Source organism: Triticum aestivum, chromosome 7A, assembly GCF_018294505.1.
Source record: "Triticum aestivum cultivar Chinese Spring chromosome 7A, IWGSC CS RefSeq v2.1, whole genome shotgun sequence".
NCBI classification, from domain to species: Eukaryota; Viridiplantae; Streptophyta; class Magnoliopsida; order Poales; family Poaceae; genus Triticum; species Triticum aestivum.
In genome coordinates, this window is record NC_057812.1 from 51,255,429 (window position 1) to 51,271,770 (window position 16,342).

Here is a 16,342-nt window from a genome sequence, read left to right on the forward strand (position 1 = left end):
AAAGGTGTTAACAAAGTGTGCAAGCTCCAGCGATACATTTATGGACTGGTGCAAGCCTCTCGGAGTTGGAATATACGCTTCGATAGTGTGATCAAAGCATATGGTTTTATAAAGACTTTTGGAGAATCTTGTATTTACAAGAAAGTGAGTGGGAGCTCTGTAGCATTTCTGATATTATATGTGGATGACATATTGCTGATTGGAAATGATACTGAATTTTTGAATATCATAAAAGGATACTTGAATAAGAATTTTTCAATGAAAGACCTCGGTGAAGTTGCTTATATATTGGGCATCAAGATCTATAGAGATAGATCAAGACGCTTAATTGGACTTTCACAAAGCACATACCTTGATAAAGTTTTGAGGAAGTTCAAAACAAGCAAATAAAGGGTTCTTGCTTGTGTTACAAGGTGTGAAGTTGAGTCAGACTCAATGCCCGACCACTGCAGAAGATAGAGAGAAAATAAAAGTCATTCCCTATGCTACAACCATAGGTTCTATCATGTATGCAATGTTGTCTACCAGACCTGATGTATGCCTTGCTATTAGTTTGGCAGGGAGGTACCAAAGTAATCCAGGAGTGGATCACTAGACAGCGGTCAAGAACATCCCGAAATTCCTGAAAAGGACTAAGGATATGTTTCTCGTTTATGGAGGTGACTAAGAGCTCATCGTAAATGGTTACATCGATGCAAGCTTTGACACTGATCCGGATGACTCTAAGTCACAAACCGGATACGTATTTTTATTAAATGGTGGAGCTGTCAGTTGGTGCAGTTCCAAACAGAGCGCCGTGGCAGGATCTACATGTGAAGCGGAGTACATAGCTGCTTCGGAAGCAGCAAATGAAGGAGTCTGGATGAAGGAGTTCATACCCGATCTAGGTGTCATACCTAGTACATCGGGTCCAATGAAAATCTTTTGTGACAATACTAGTGCAATTGCCTTGGCAAAGGAATCCAGATTTCACAAGAGAACCAAGCACATCAAAAGTCGCTTCAATTCCATCCACGATCAAGTCAAGGAGGGAGACATAGAGATTTGCAAGATACATATGAATCTACATGTTGCAGACCCGTCGACTAAGCCCCTCTCACGAGAAAAACATGATTAGTACCAAGACTCCATGGGTGTTAGAATCATTACAATGTAATCTAGATCATTGACTCTAGTGCAAGTGGGATACTGAAGGAAATATGCCTTAGAGGCAATAATAAAGTTCTTATTTATATTTCCTTATATCATGATAAATCTTTATTATTCATGCTAGAATTGTATTAACTGGAAACTTAGTACATGTGTGAATACATGGACAAACAGAGTGTTACTAGTATGCCACTACTTGACTATCTCGTTGAATCAATGATGCTTATGTTTGCTAACCATAGACATGAGTTGTCATTTGATTAACGGGGTCACATCATTAGAGAATGATGTGATTGACTTGACCCATCCGTTAGCTTAGCACGACGATCGTTTAGTTTGTTGCTATTGCTTTCTCCATAACTTATACATGTTCCTATGACTATGAGATCATGCAACTCCCGAATACTGGAGGAACACTTAGTGTGCTATCAAACGTCACAACGTAACTGGGTGACTATAAAGATGCTCAACAGGTGTCTCCGATGGTGTTTGTTGAGTTGGCATAGATCGAGATTAGGATTCGTCACTCCGAGTATCGGAGAGGTATCTCTGGGCCCTCTCGGTAATGTATATCACTATAAGCCTTGCAAGCAATGTAATTAATGAGTTAGTTGTGGGATGTAGCATTATGGAACGAGTAAAGAGATTTGCCGATAACGAGATTGAACTAGGTATTGAGATACCGATGATCGAATCTCGGGCAAGTAACATACCGATGTCAAAGGGAACAACGTATGTTGTTATGCGGTTTGACCAATAAAGGTCTTCGTAGAATATGTAGGAACCAATATGAGCTTCCAGGTTCCGCTGTTGGTTATTGACCGGAGATGAGTCTCGGTCATGCCTACATAGTTCTCGAACCCATAGGGTCCGCACGCTTAACGTTCGGTGACGATCGGTATTATGAGTAAATGTGTTTTGATGAACCGAAGGTTGTTTGGAGTCCCGGATATGATCACGGACATGAAAAGGAGTCTCAAAATGGTCGAGACATAAAGATTGATACATTGGATGGCTATATTCGGACACCGGAAGTGTTCCGGGTGATTTTGGAGAAAACTGGAGTGCCGGAGGGTTACCGGAACCCTCCTCGGGGGAACTAATGGGCCACATTGGCCTTAGTGGGAATGAGAGAGGGCCGACCAGGGCAGGCCACGCGCCCCCTCCCCCTCTGGTCCGAATTGGACTAGGGAAGGGGGGGGGGCCCTTTCCTTCTCCCTCTCCTCCTTCCTTTCCCCCTCCTAGTAGGACTAGAAAAAGGGGAGTCCTACTCCTACTAGGAGGTGGACTCCTCCTCTCCTGGCGCGCCCCGAGGGCCGGCCGGCCTCCCCCTTGCTCCTTTATATACGGGGGCAGGGGCACCCTAGAACACACAAGTTGATCATTGATCTCTTAGACGTGTGCGGTGCCCCCCTTCACCATAATCCACCTCGGTCATATCATCATAAAGCTTAGGCGAATCCCTATGCTGGTAGCTTCATCATCACCGTCATCACGCCGTCGTGCTGACAAAGCTCTCCTTCGACACTCAACTGGATCAAGAGTTCGTGGGACGTCACCAAGCTGAACGTGTGCTGATCTCGGAGGTGCCGTACTTTCAGTACTAGGATCGGTCAGATCGTGAAGACGTATGACTACATCAACCGCGTTGTCATAACATTTCTGCTTACGGTCTACGAGGGTACTGGGCAACACTCTTCCCTCTCATTGCTATGCATCATCATGATAGATCTTGCGTGTGCGTAGGAATTTTTTTGAAATTACTGCGTTCCCCAACAGATATTGCTGCTAATAATACATGATCTCATCAAACCAAACAAGCACGAGACAATCGCGCGCACCAAGACTGTTGTACCCCTTCGCTCTTGCATTGAGGTCCAATGCATACACATAGACACTATTTAGCCTTGTTCCGCAAGCCCAAGGAAATGCGTCGGCTCGGCCTGGAGCCAGACAGGGCAAGGAAAGGAGAAAGATTCAGATCCAGGAGGAGCATGCACAGTAATTGGCCGCTAAGATGAGGCGAATTGCATGGAATGGAAACAATTTATGACGATTATCTATTATTTATTTATAGCTAATCAATATAATACCTGGATACAACGAGTGCCAGGAAGGAGAGGATATCCAGCTCCCAATCAAACATGATCTTCCACGACAAGGATGCACAAGGAGCAACAGATAGCTAAAATTCTATAAGCCATGTAGTCGTGGTGTGTATCGTTGGCACTTTTTTATTTGTTGTATAATGAGGTCTTGTATTTTCCCATGTAACATATGTGATCTCAATTTTCAATGTAGAAAAGAGCTGGCAATTGGCATTTTCTTGGTAGGTTTTATCAATGCATAAAAGGCCAGCGAAGTGTTGGATTGGTATTTCGCATTTGTCTTTCATGTATTAATTAAAGACTGGTATGAACCAATGTAGAGATAATTAAGTTTATTATTTTACAATACTTGTCATTCAAATTTTAAGAGTTAACATGTTGTAATAAACTTAGAGCTCTTTTCTTTCAATTGAAGGTATAACTGTTCATTGCTTTTCTTGCGTTGGTTTTGCATCGGTTTTCGTTAGTTCAACATGTTCGTAAGTTTTCTAGCCTTTGTAAAAAATATGTGCAAATGTGTTGTATAGTTAGTCCTTGATATGTAGTAGTTCTAGGGTTGTTTTGGAAGATACACCTTGGATGATAGTTATATGACCAAAATATTGTAATCCAGATTTTTTTTAGATTATCAGGGGAGTTTTTCCGCCCCCCGGTTCCATTTAATAAAACAGAAACCAACATTTCAGACACTCATTCATGCTGCAAAGCGCATGTTCCGGAAGATCCAGATCACAAGCTTTATCTTAGAACCGAGGGATTGCTCCATACTCTGCCATACATGTGGTGATGTTAGTTTGGATCGTCGCAATACGTGGGAGTTGTACACTTTATAGAATTTTCCTTTTTGAGAAACCTCGTGTGAGGGCAGGGGGTTCCTGCATGTCATTAAAAAGAAGAGAGTTTGTCCGGCTTATAAGGAAAACAGGACCCAAAAACCTAACATTCCCGGCTAATGAACGAAAACCAAGAGAAAACCCAAAAAAGAAAACAAGAATTATTATTGCTACCACTAAATTGTTTCATTTTTCGTGGGACTCCTTTGTAGGGAGCAATAGGAGAGTGCCCGTAGGGTTAGTAGGGATACTAGTTTGACATGTAAATTAGACATTTGCAGAAGGAGTTGGTTAAGCAAACAACAAACAGATGAACTGATCAGACCGGTGAGTATACAAATGCAGCATGGCTAAGAAGGAAAGGGAGCATCGCCACCGGAACAAACACCCACGATCCGCGTGACATAAGAGCAAGTACAATAGGGTGATGTAGGCGGGCTGTAAGACATTGAATATTATATTTTTGCTTAGTTGAAAAGAGAAGAGGAAAAAGAAGAGAAACGGGCTACTAGTTAACAACCGGCTGCAGCACGTGCTCTTAGGCATTTTGTGAGAGAGCAAGATGGACCTTGTATCAACAAAATACATATTTATATTCAGCTATTGTACTTACCAGCTATAAGGTTGACTATATTATTAACCATGCTCTAACGTGCATTGCAAGCGCACTAGCTTAGCTAGGCACTAAGCAAGCAGGCAAGCACGAGACAGCCCGCACGCACCAAGCTTGTCGTACCCCCGCAGTCCCGCGCCGAGTTGCATGGCGCATACAACCAGCCACACGACCACAACTTAGCCAAGCCCAAGGAGCGCCTCGGCACTGCTTGGAGCCGAGCCGAGAGGGAGGGATAGCCGGACCGAGTCAAGACAGATTGATCCAGGAGGAGCTAGCATGCATGGTGGCTGGCGATGATGAGCGGGTGGCGCGGAATGGAAACTATTTATCGCCATTATTTACCCATTCATTCACAGCCAATTAATAATACTCCATTATCTACCCATTTATCGCCATAATTTACCCAATGTTGTGGACAGGAGAGGAGATCCGGGCACCTCCCCCATCATCGAACAACTCATCATTTGGTCGCTCCGTCGCCTACCTCTACCTTAGGGCATGCTTGGTTCCAAATAAGTCACCAACTTATAAGTCGAAAAGTGAAAAAGTGACTTATTTTGCCAAACAGGCCCAATTTATAAGTCACCCCAACTTATAAGTCATAAGTTGCTCCACCCCAACTTAAAACTTATAAGTCACCCCCTTTTGCATGGGTCCCATCATCTTTACAAAAAGACAAGGTGGGAAGGTGTGGTCAGGTGACAACCAAACAGGCGTGACTTATAAGTCAGTGGTTTTAAGTCACCTAAATTAAAAGTCAGGTGACTTATTTGAACCAAACATGCCATTACTTATAGCCCACCACCCCGCCGCCGCATGCCCACACCAGACGAGATCATCACATCACATCACCACCACCGAGCACTGCCACCGTACCATCATCCATCCTCTACACCGGAGTGTTCTCAGATCGGATCGGGCTCGCCAGAGATCGATGATGCATCACGCCGCCGGCCTCGACCTAGACCTCGGGCCGGGGCTTGGGCTCGCCTCCCAGGGCAGCCTCACGTCCTCCACCACCACCACCTCCTCCTCCCCGGCCTCCATGTCCCACTCGCGGCACTAGACCGCCGCGCTCAGCTCCGTTGTCGGTGTGGCGGGCCCCACGCAGGAGTTCACACAACAGCTGCTGCATAGGGAGGAGGAGCCGGGGATGAGTCCGTCCACGTCGCCCGAGAGCGGCATCAGTGCCGGGACCAAGAGGGGCCTGGAGCACACCAGCTCCGGCGTCTTCCCCGCCGCGAGCAGCGACGAGGACGACGGCGGCGGCGATGGAGCCGGCGGCCGCAAGAATCTTAGGATGTCCAAGGACCAGTCCGCCGTCCTCGAGGAGTGCTTCAAGACGCACAGCGCGCTCAACCCTGTAAGTCCTCGCCCTTCTCCGATGATCTATCCACCCCGCTCGTGTAGTGTTCGTCCATGGATTCTTTGTGATCGATCGCATTGGGTTGACCGGTATTTCTCCCTACGATTTGCAGAAGCAGAATAAGGCGCTAGCGAACCGGCTGGGACTGCGGCCGCAGCAGGTGGAGGTGTGGTTCCATAACCGCCGCGCTCGGACCAAGCTCAAGCAGACGTAGGTGGACTGCGAGTACATGAAGCGCTAGTGCGAGCAGCTCACTGAGTAGAACAAGCGCCTCGAGAAGGAGGTGGCCGAGCTCAGGGCGCTCAAGGCCGCACCGCAGGCACACAACGGCGCCTCGGAGGGGCCGCTCACCACCCTCACCATGTCCCTCTCCCGCAAGCGCGTCGCGTCCACGTCCTCCGCCTCGGCCTGCACCGTGCCCCGTTTTTCTGCCAATGCCGGCACCGGCATGCCAATGCCATCCCTCAAAGAATGGCAATTCTTCTGTGCGTTCAGAGACACCGGAGCGATGTATGGTGGTTCTTCGAGGCTCGCGAAGGTGGTCAAGCCGGCCAGATAGAAGGAGCTATGTCTGTGACACCGCCATGATCAGCATGCCAAGCAAGCTAACAGAAATGACGGCATTGTCACAACTCACAAACTTAAGCAAGTCTAGCAGAAAGTTTAATCCTTCGTATTCTCCGTCTTAGGGAAATGTAAGTTAATTAAATCTAACAATTTAGGGCTGAATGATCGATGTATATCGGGCTTCAGGCGGGGATGAACGTATGCATGTGAAAAGTCGATGAAGAAATAACATGAGAAACTCAAAAACTAATTCATAGTCATACTACAAACTTACTAACATGTTGAGTAATAATACACCAACATGCATGTTGAGTGATTTTCTAATTTGCTTAGATGTTGAAGTGGGCAGCGTTGATCAGAGCATGGTTAATAGTATAGCCAGCTGCTGGCTATATAGTCTTGCCACATCATTTATAGCCAAGCTTATAACCTGCAAGTACAATAGTTACATGTAAATGTGTATTACTTTTTTGATACATGACCCATCTCCCTCTCTCACAACATGCCTAGGAGCACGTGCTGCAACCAGCTGTTAATTAGTAGCCCGCTTCCCTTCTCTCTCCTCCTCTCTCTCCTCCAACACATCTAAAATATAATATTTAAATGCTTACAACCCGCCTATGTCATCCTATTATACTTGCTCTCAGGAGTTGGTGTATTATTACATGACTACTTGACTTCGTTTTTCTGGTGTGTCATCTACTCAATTTTGAGCTGCCAGACAGGTTGCATCTTAAAGGTGACTTCTGCTTTAGGTTGGTCATCTAGTAGAAGAAGCTAGGATATTAGTATACTCCGCATTGCACTTGCCTATTTTACCTGTTAATTTTCCATGTCCAAGAACACATGGTTTCCTCATTTTGGTTGTTCATGTATTTCAGCCTGTATTTTCTATGTGATATTTGTCCCCAGAGTCAGGAAAACAATTTTATTAAGAAAAGAGAGAAATAGAAAGTCTATCATGGATCATAACTTAGCCGAAAATCATACATAAAGGTTTCAAAAAAAATCATGAAAAAATGGATTGCATGGGGAGACGGATAGAAACACGTAATTAATGTGAAATTTAGCACGAAAAAGGATTTCTTTGTGGATATAGACTATCGTAACTTACTTAAGCTTGATGTAACATAACTTAATTTTTGATCTTTTTTAAAAAGGAAACAATGCTCTTCATGGCTGTTTTTTTCACAACGACTAAGATTATATACTTCCTCGCAAGAAACCACCAGTTTCAGCATCCCCACGCATGTCACAACTCTTCTTTTGCTTTTGGTCGATCTGCAAGATCGTCCATATTCTCAATTGCTTACAAATGGGAAAAGTTGAAGACATCACTTGGATATTGCATTATGAAACGAGAAAAGAGACTTACCAGTAACGAGATTGAACTAGGTATTGGGATACCGACGATCGAATCTCAGGCAAGTAACATACCGGTGACAAAGAGAACAACGTATAGTGTTATGCGGTTTGACCGATAAAGATCTTCGTAGAATATGTAGGAACCAATATGAGCATCCAGGTTCCATTATTGCTTATTAACCGGAGACATTTCTCGGTCATGTCTACATAGTTCTCGAACCCGTAGGGTCCGCACGCTTAAAGTTCTGTGACAATCGATTTTATGAGTTTATATGTTTTGATGTACCGAAGGTAGTTCAGAGTCCCGGATATGATCACGGACATGACGAGGAGTCTCGAAATGGTCGAGACATGAAGATTGATATATTGGAAGCCTACATTTGGACATCGGAAGAGTTCCGGGTAGAATCGGGATTTTACCAGAGTACCGGAGGGGTTACCGGAACCCCCCGGGGGCTAAAGGGCCTTGTTGGCCCATAAGGAAAGAGAGAGGGGGAGGCCTAGGGCAGGCAGCGCGCCCCCTCCCCTCTGGTCCGAATTGGACTATGAGAGGGGGGGGGGGGCGCTCCCCTTTCCTTCTCTTTCTCTCCCTTCCTTTCCCCCTCCTAGTAGGAGTAGGAAAGAGGGGAATTTGCACCAACAAGGTCCGGCCGGCCTCCTCGTTGCTCCTTTATATACAGGGGCAGGGGGCACCTCACTAGTAGAAAATAGGGCTATGGTCCAGGCCGGCTCAGCCCATTAGTCCCGGTTCAGTGTAGAACCGGGACCAATGTGGGCATTGGTCCCGGTTCGTGAGCCCAGGGGGCCGGCCGGGCCACGTGGGCCATTGGTCCCGGTTCGTCTGGACCTTTTGGTCCCGGTTGGTGGGACGAACCGGGACCAATGGGCCTCGCTCCTGGCCCACCACCATTGGTCCCGGTTGGTGGCTTGAACCGGGACCAAAAGCTCCCCTTTAGTCCCGGCTCATGTCACCAACCGGGACCAATGAGGTGCCTATATATACCCCCTCGCGCAAGAGCAGAGCACAGTGCTCTGTTTTTTCTGGCCGAGGGGGAGAAGGCTTTGTGGTGCTCTAGCTCACCTCCTATGCACATGAGGTGTTCTATGGAATGCCCGAGCCACACTACTTAAGCTTTCTCCTCTCGAAGCTCGACCTCCAAGCTCCATTTTCCTCGAGATTTGTCTAGATTTAGCGGTCCGTCACGCCCCGTCCCCGTCTTCACCGCCGTCGATCACCCGCGCCGATCTCATCACCGACACCACCGTGGTGAGCCTCTTGTTCTTATCTTCTTTCTGAAAGGAAAAATATTCTTACTTGTATGTTTAGATAGATACTTGTATCATTTTCTTACATTTATTATTGCATCTTATATAGTGCGATGGTTTTGGTATCTGCCCCCGTCGGCCCTCGTCCTGTCTATGATTCGGATTTGGTATGTATATTATCTTTATAACTATTGGTTCATTTATTGTTTATGAAAATTATGCCGACCAACGTGACATAGATTTTATTTATCTAGGATGTATGTGAATCGTAAATGCCAACCGACCCTATTGTCGAGAGGTTAAATTTAGTTGAAGAAGAAAACAATTTGTTGAAGGAAAAAATAAAAAAAATTGAGGAGGAGAAGATGATATTGGAGTTGCATGTTGCGGATGTCGTCGATGATCACAAGATCAAGATGGATGCAATGCGCTTGAAGATTAGAAAGATTAGAAAATATGCCATTCATACCGAGGCTTGGTATCATTATGCCGTTGGATCAATTGTTACCTTGGTTGCGATTATGATCGCATTTGTTTTCGCATTGAAATGTTTTACATAGTTTCAATGTATGGTTTAATTAATTAGATGCTCTGGAGAGCTATATGTTGTTAGATGAGAACTATGTATGCACTTTGGTTTTAATGTGATGATGAACTTCTATTAATTTGGACACTTAATTATATATAATGCACGCAGATGAACCGGCAATGGATGTACGGTGACAGACACACCCGCGAGTACATTAAGGGCGTGCATGAGTTTCTCGATGCGGCTGAGGCAAACAAGGAGAATGGTTTTATGTGTTGTCCATGCACTGAATGTGGGAATACGAGGTCTTACTCTAACCGGAAAATCCTTCACTCCCACCTGCTTTACAAGGGTTTCATGCCACACTATAATGTTTGGACGAGGCACGGAGAAATAGGGGTTATGATGGAAGACGGCGAAGAAGAAGAGTACGATGACAACTATGTGCCCCCTGAATACGGTGATGCTCCAATGGGGGGAGCTGGTGAAGATCAAGAGGAACCAGACGATGTGCCCAATGATGCTGCCACGGGTGAAGCTGCTAAAGATCAAGAGGAACCAGACGATGTGCCCGATGATGATGATCTCCGCCGGGTCATTGTCGATGCAAGGACGCAATGCATTAGTCAAAAGGAGAAGCTGAAGTTCGATCGCATGTTAGAGGATCACAAAAAAGGGTTATACCCCAATTGCAAAGATGGCAACACAAAGCTCGGTACCGTACTGGAATTGCTGCAATGGAAGGCAGAGAATGCTGTGGCTGACAAAGGATTTGAGAAGCTACTGAAAATATTGAAGAAGAAGCTTCCAAAGGATAATGAATTGCCCGACAGTACATACGCAGCAAAGAAGGTCGTATGCCCACTAGGATTGGAGCTCGAGAAGATACATGCATGCCCTAATGACTGCATCCTCTACCGCGGTGCATACAAGGATCTGAACGCATGCTCGGTATGCGGTGCGTTGCGGTATAAGATCAGACGAGATGACCCTGGTGATGTTGACGGCGAGCCCCTCAGGAAGAGGGTTCCTGCGAAGGTGATGTGGTATGCTCCTATAATACCACGGTTGAAACGTCTGTTCAGAAACGAAGAGCATGCCAAGTTTATGCGATGGCACAGTGAGAACTGAAAGAAAGATGGGAAGTTGAGAGCACCCGCTGAAGGGTCGCAGTGGAGAAAAATCGAGAGAAAGTACTGGGATGAGTTTGCAAAGGACCCAAGGAATGTATGGTTTGCTTTAAGCGCGGATGGCATTAATCCTTTCGGGGAGCAGAGCAGCAATCACAACACATGGCCCGTGATTCTATGTATGTATAACCGTCCTCCTTGGATGTGCATGAAGCGGAAGTTCATTATAATGCCAGTTCTCATCCAAGGCCCTAAGCAACCCGGCAACGAAATTGATGTGTACCTAAGGCCATTAGTTGAAGAACTTTTACAGCTGTGGAATGGAAACGGTGTACATACGTGGGATGAGCACAGACAGGAGGAATTTAACCTTAAGGCGTTGCTGTTCGTGACCATCAATGATTGGCCTGCTCTTAGTAACCTTTCAGGATAGACAAACAAAGGATACCACGCATGCACGCACTGTTTAGATGACACTGAAAGTATATACCTGGACAAATGCAGGAAGAATATGTACCTGGGCCATCGTCGATTTCTTCCGACCAACCATCAATGTCGAAAGAAAGGCAAGCATTTCAAAGGCGAGGCAGATCACCGGAAGAAGCCCGCCATGCGCACCGGTGATCACGTGCTTGCTATGGTCAATGATTTACACTACGTAATCTTTGGAAAGGGTCCCGGTGGACTAGCTGTTCCGAATGACGCTGAGGGACACGCACCCATGTGGAAGAAGAAATCTATATTTTGGGACCTACCCTACTGGAAAGACCTAGAGGTCCGCTCCTCAATCGACGTGATGCACGTGACGAAGAACCTTTGCGTGAACCTGCTAGGCTTCTTGGGCGTGTATGGGAAGACAAAAGATACACCTGAGGCACGAGAGGACCTGCAACGTTTGCACGAAAAAGACGGCATGCCTCCGAAGCAGTATAAAGGTCCTGCCAGCTACGCTCTTACGAAAGAAGAGAAAGAAATCTTCATTGAATGCTTGCTCAGTATGAAGGTCACGACTGGCTTCTCGTCAAATATAAAGGGAATAATAAATATGCCAGAGAAAAAGTTTCAGAACCTAAAGTCTCATGACTGCCACGTGATTATGACGCAACTGCTTTCGGTTGCATTGAGGGGGCTTCTACCGGAAAACGTCCGATTAGCCATTGTGAAGCTATGTGCATTCCTCAATGCAATCTCTCAGAAGGTGATCGATCCAGAAATCGTACCAAGGCTAAGGAGTGATGTGGCGCAATGTCTTGTCAGTTTCGAGCTGGTGTTCCCACCATCCTTCGTCAATATCATGACGCACGTCCTAGTTCATCTAGTCGACGAGATTGTCATCCTGGGGCCCGTATTTCTACACAATATGTTCCCCTTTGAGAGGTTCATGGGAGTCCTAAAGAAATATGTCCGTAACCGCGCTAGGCCAGAAGGAAGCATCTCCATGGGCCATCAAACAGAGGATGTTATCGGGTTTTGTGTTGACTTCATTCCTGGCCTTAACAAGATAGGTCTCCCTAAATCGCGGTATGAGGGGAGACTGACTGGAAAAGGCACTCTTGGAAGAGACTCAATAATATTGAGGGACGGATATTCTTGGTCTCAAGCACACTACACAGTTCTATAGAACTCTACCTTGGTGACCCCGTATGTCGATCAACACAAGAACAGTCAGCGCTCCAAACACCCGAAGCAGTGCGACGACTGGATTACATGTGAAACATCAGGACTTTCAGCAGTTGGTTGGAAACACGTCTCAGAGGTGACAACACTGTTTGTGATGAGTTGTACTTGTTGTCCAGGGGACCATCTTTGACTGTATTGACTTACAAAGGATACGAGATAAATGGGAATACATTTTACACGATCGCCCAAGATCAAAAGAGCACCAACCAAAACAGCGGTGTCCGCTTTGATGCAGCAAACGAGAGCGGAAAGGACACATATTATGGTTACATAGTGGACATATGGGAACTTGACTATGGACCTGATTTTAAGGTCCCTTTGTTTAAGTGCAAATGGGTCAATCTGTTAGGCGGCGGGGTACAGGTAGACCCACAGTACGGAATGACAACAGTGGATCTGAAAAATCTTGGGTACACTGACGAACCGTTCATCCTAGCCAATGATGTGGCACAGGTTATCTATGTGAAGGACATGTCTACCAAACCGAGAAAAAGAAAAGATAAGGAAGAGAATACATCATACGAAGAGCCAAAGCGCCACATAGTTCTTTCAGGAAAAAGGGACATCCTGGGAGTGGACGGCAAGACAGACATGTCTGAAGATTATGAAAAGTTTCATGAAATTCCTCCCTTCAATGTCAAGGCTGACCCAAGCATCCTGATAAACAATGAAGATTATCCATGGTTACGGCGCAATAAGCAAATGACACAAGCGAAGAAAAAGTGAAGACTTTCTCCCGCAACTATTATGATGATACCATGCCAAATTTGTAACAGACGAACATGCTACCATTGTCCGTTTTGTACATGCACATGCTATGTGGGTGAAATTATGATACCATCCCAACTTTCAACTTTTTCAGAGTTCATTTGAAATGCTTTCATGTCTTATGGTTTGCAACTTTGATACTTCGAAAGTGATTGTCCATTTTGTACACGAAGTGCATCTAGTTTTTGTCGTAACCCTCTCTACTTTTTGGAACATGCTATGTGGGTGAAATGATGATACCATGCCAACTTTCAACCTTTTCAGAGTTCATTTTGAAATGCTTTCCAATTTCAGAGTCATTTAGCTCAAAGAATGAATTAATAGCAAACAGAATAAACTACAAAACTTTTATGAAAATAAAAACAATCAATTAAAATATTATGTTATGATCAACTAAAATAAAACTATAATATTCTTCAATAGCAAAAAGAATATAATTTTTGTGACCTAAAATCAAACTATAAGTATTTAATTGTAAGTATAAATAAAAAATAAATAGCAAAGAAGAAAAAATTTCTAATTTTATAGTAAAGTTATTCATAAACTAGTGATTCACACAAATTTTTAAAAATTCAAATTTAAACTATTTAAAATTTAAAACTAATGGCACTAACAGAAAGTTTATAATTTTTGTGACCTAAAAGCAAAAAGAAATCACTAAAAAACTGTAAGTATTTAGTTGTAAGTAGAAATAAAAAATAAATAGAAAAAAATTTCTATTTTTATAGTAAAGTTATTCATAAACTAGTGATTCACACAAATTTTTAAAAATTCAAATTTAAACTATTTAAAATTTAAAACTAATGGCACTAACAGAAAGTTTATAATTTTTGTGACCTAAAAGCAAAAAGAAATCACTAAAAAACTGTAAGTATTTTGTTTTAAGTAGAAATAAAAAATAAAAAACCAAAAAAATATAGAAATAAAAAAGAAAAAACCAAAAAAATGCCTCCTACTGGGCCTCCACGGCCTGAATACGACTAGAAACCCTACATGGGCCAGGATTCAAGCCCGTAGAAGGCCCAATAGGCCCACATGCAGTAGCAAGTTTAGGCCCGAAATCCTGCATTAGAGAGGAGCTCGAATGGGTAGGAACACCAGCGCTTATAAACCAGTGTCGGCGCCCTTCAGCTAGCGATGTGGGACTAAACTTTTGGGCTCGGGGCAGCAAAGGCCATTGGTCCCGGTTGGTGGCACCAACCGGGACTAAAGGGGGCATTGGTCCTGGTTCGTGGCACCAACCGTGACCAATGCCCCCCTTTAGTCCCGGTTGGTTCCACCAACCGGGACCAAAGGCCGCCGCTTCCCGCCCTTTGGGCTGCTGAAAATTGGCCTTTGGTCCCGGTTCGTGGCACCAACCGGGACTAAAGGGGGCATTAGTCCCGGTTTGTGCCACCAACCGGGACCAATGCTCCGTCTATATAAGCCACACTTGTGAAAATTTTGGTTCAGTTTCTTCGATCCCGCCCCGACGTCGCCGCCAAGGCTGCCCATGTGCTCGCCTTGCCGTCGCAGCCGTTGCCCCTGCCCCGCCCCCGAGCGTGCCCTGCCTCGCCGTCGTCGTCGGCCGCCCGTCCACCGCCCCCGAGCACCCCCTGCACCGCCGAGCCCATCCGCCGCCCCCGAGCACCCCCTGCGCCCCCGAGCCCGTCCGCCGCCGCCGAGCGCGCCCCGCCGTCGCCCTCGCCCTCGCCGACCCCGAGCCCGTCCTCGTCGCCGTCGCCCCCGACGCCGGTCGCCCGCGTCTCCTCCCTGATCCCTCCGGGAGAGGTAGCTACCACCCCATCCTCCCCCCTTCCTTCCTTCCCTGCTCCTTAATTGGCAAAATATTGATATGATGTAGATGTATGTATGTATGTATGTATGAGTTGGGGAGAAAGTTTATAATTTTTGTTCATATATACTGTACATGTATGTATGATGAATTTTGATATTTCTTTGTTCATATATAATGTAGATGTATATGTATGTATGGAATGATATCGATGGATGTATGTATATAGAACATTCGTAGAAAAAATGTCCCCCTCCGGTTCACTCGGGAACACTAACTATCTCGGAGAAAAAAATGTTATCGGGGAAAAAAATGTTATCGGGGTCGAGGGTCGTCGAACATGAGAGGAAGAAGAGGATAAAAAAGAAGAGGAAGAAGAAACAAAAGAGGAGAAGAAAGAATAGAGGAGCTTCTCCTCTATTCTTTCTTCTCCTCTTTTTTTTCTTCTTCTTCATCTTTTTTTTATCGGGAGGGGTCGACGGTCGCCTAGGGGTCGAGGGTGGGGGGGGGGTCGAGAACGCCGGACATTCATGAGAGAGGCGAGGAAGAAGGGGAAGAAGAGGGAGAAGAAGAGGAGAGGAAGAAGAGGAAGTCTTCTCCTCTATTCTTTCTTCTCTTCTTTTTTCTTCTTCTTCTTCCTCTTTATTTTATCGGGAACGAGGGTCGTCGAGAGGTCGAGGAGCGGTAGAGGAGAAACCCTAAATAGAAAGTATCGTTGGTGTGAGATACATGTACCGTCGGTGTCGGACACTACACCCACATCCCACAAGTGGCGCGGGCTTCGACGCCCACGTCACTTGTGGGACGTGGATGTAGTGTCCGACACCGAAGGCCACATGTATCTCACACCCACGATACTTGCTAGCTATTTAGGGTTTCCTCTACCGAAAAGAAGAGGAGAAATAAATAAGAAGAAGAAAAAAGAAGAAAAAGAAGAGGAGAAGAAGAAAGGAATAGAGGAGAAGAAGAGAAAAATAGAATATATATTCTATTTTCTCTTTTCTCCTCTATTCCTTTCTTCTTCTCCTCTTTTTTTTCTTCGACACGTGGGGGGGGGGGGTCGAGAACGCCGGACATTCATGAGAGAGGCGAGGAAGAAGGGGAAGAAGAGAGAGAAGAAGAGGAGAGGAAGAAGAGGAAGCCTTCTCCTCTATTCTTTCTTCTCTCTTTTTTCTTCTTCTTCTTCCTCTT

General features: G+C 45.4%; 1 pseudogene; it reads left to right on the forward strand.

The window, feature by feature from the left end:
• Positions 1–5,544: 5,544 nt before the first annotated feature.
• On the forward strand, positions 5,545–6,739 carry LOC123151283 (homeobox-leucine zipper protein HOX2-like; annotated as a pseudogene).
• Positions 6,740–16,342: the final 9,603 nt, after the last annotated feature.